Source organism: Nomascus leucogenys, chromosome 12 (genome assembly GCF_006542625.1).
Source record: "Nomascus leucogenys isolate Asia chromosome 12, Asia_NLE_v1, whole genome shotgun sequence".
Lineage (NCBI taxonomy): Eukaryota > Metazoa > Chordata > Mammalia > Primates > Hylobatidae > Nomascus > Nomascus leucogenys.
Window position 1 is genome coordinate 103,226,829 of NC_044392.1, and position 2,537 is coordinate 103,229,365.

The window sequence follows — 2,537 nt, forward strand, 5'->3', positions numbered from 1 at the left end:
AATAATCAATCTTACATAACACAAAAGAAAGATGAGAGGCACAAAAAGACAAACTGACTTTGGCTTTCAAGAACCTAATGTAAACCCTGAAATGCCAGATTCAGTAACACAACAACAAAACAAAAGATTACGGCAGCAAGCCACCACTTCACACAGTATTAAAAATTCTGAAATACGTAATAGCCTTCCTCCCACCTCCCACTCAGTTTGTTGGGTCGTCTTTTTGCTTTTCCTGCTTTTTCGCTGCAGGCAGTTCAAGGCTTGCCCACTGCATCGGCTCAGCTTTTCTCATAGTAATCTCAATCTTTGTTGCAGTCGTAGTTACGTAACTTCACTTTACATCAATCACACCCCATATTTTCACATTTTGATCAAATTCCTTCTCTCCTTCAAATACAATGTGCACATTTAACAATGTGCTATTTGCTTCTACTCGACTAAGTTCTGAAAGTGAATCTTTAGCATGTGTTGAAATGGTAACTTCACCTCCAGTCTGATGCCAGTTATGTCTACATGGAACAACTTTTTTCCCAGCATCCTTTTGAGTCCACATGTGTTTCCCTGTTGTACAGCCCTCTTGGGCTAAGAATGTATTAACATCAGAAGTTTTTCTTCTACAACAGCTTAGGTATTTCATTCCCTCATGGAAAATAGGTACTCCAGAATGATATACACAGACTTCTTCTAGACTTTCTAGACCCCGATATGTCTTTGAACACCCTCCATTCTTACATGAGGTCCCAATCTTAATTTCATCATTGCCTTCTTCTTTCTTCTTCATTCCCTGATGACGGTTTATCAAGAGCTTGTTTTAGAGAGGCAGATATTTTTAATTCCAAATTTGTCATTGGTTCATCTGGGCTTGGCCTTTTTATTGCTTCTACTGGCTTAGGGGCTTGAATGATGTATTCCTGAAATTTGGGTTTCAATTCAGATAGTTCCTTCTTCTCAGTAGTCTTGACTTCAGGTTTGACTGGCTCAGGTGGTTTCTCACTATCATGTCTACCTTTGGTACAGCCTACAATGCTTAAGAAATCAGAAAAATCCATTGTTCTCTTACAGCAAGACCAACCCTTTAATGCACCGTGAAAGACTGGAACACCTGGGTGGTGTGTGCAAGCATCATCGGAATTGGTCTCAGGGTAGAAGCGCTGACCACAGCCCCAGCTGTAGCATAGCAAGGCCATTTTCTTCTCCCACCGTCACAGGCAAGGCCCAAACACCGGGAACGGCAAGAGGATGCATTAGCCACTCCCGTGTCACTAGCACCAGTCTGACAACTGAGGAGGCTGCCAGCTTCTGGACTACACTTTTTTTTTTTTTAAATAGAGACGAGGTTTCACCATGTTGGCCAGGCTGGTCTTGAACTCCTGACCTCAGGTGTTCTGCCCGCCTCAGCCTCCCAAAGTGCTGGGATTACAGGCGTGAGCCACCATGCCCGGCCAGTTTTTACACTTTTAAAGCATTCAGAAGAAGGAAAAGAAGGAGGACATAAAGGAGGAGGAGGAAAATGAGGTAAAGTTTATGAGGCCTGCAGAGCCTAAAATTCTATTATTTCGTCCTTTATGGAAACAGTTTATTGATCTAATGATGATAAAAGGCTACAGAGTGGATATAGGTAGTTGGCGTAGGATAGTGAAGGTGCTAACTCAAAGCAAATTGGTTTTGATGGTCTTTATTAACAAGTATAAAGAAAAAATATTCACTAGGTCAATAATTGCATACCAAGTGCCAGAGAAAGTGTTTTCTCCAATAATGAAATCTCCTCCAGAAAAGTAGCTGTAATTGGAGTCACCAACAGCTTAAGTTTACAGTGATCCAATTTTATTCTCCAAGCTCTGGCTGTCTTCTGAACAGGCTGAAGCTACAAATTAAGAGGGGACATAGTATGAATCATCATCCCTGCATCTGCCAAGTCCCCAAAGGCTCTGATTTCTCTAATCAAGTCAATGCTGTCATAAAACAGTTCAGTGAATATAAGTTAGGTGACCAACTCATCCCCGTTTACCTGGGACTTACTCAGTTTTAGCATCTGAAGAACCCCCTCAGTTGTAGACAAATGAGGGTCGTTGCTCACCCTAATATACAGAGTATAAAGGAGTGACTTAGCTGCTTCCAGATGAGCTGGAGAACTTTGCGGAAAAAATTATAAGCTCAGGATTTTAAATTCTCCACCTAAAGGGAAAGGACCTGAAGCTGTCTATGACTGCTCAAAATGAAAGTTTTGCCTTATATTGGCATTGGATTACAGGTGTCTGCAGATGATAAGTAACTGTTTTGCCATTGCATGCTATAAGCAAGTGTCCTCCTTACCAATGCAAACACAGTTATTACTGCCTGTAGATTTAACCTCATCCAAGAACCAATTCCAGATAATCCAGAACCAATTCATAATAACCATCCTTAAGATTTTGTTCTCATGGAACCATTACAAACCTCAACTCCTAGAGCCATCAGAGTTCAATTAGAGAATCAGAATCTCCATGAGTGATATAAAATGGGGAATTTATTAAGGAATTAGACATTACACAATTCTA

General features: G+C 40.9%; 1 pseudogene; it reads right to left on the bottom strand.

The window, feature by feature from the left end:
• Positions 1 to 202: 202 nt before the first annotated feature.
• Positions 203 to 1,187, bottom strand: LOC100593180 (annotated as a pseudogene).
• Positions 1,188 to 2,537: the final 1,350 nt, after the last annotated feature.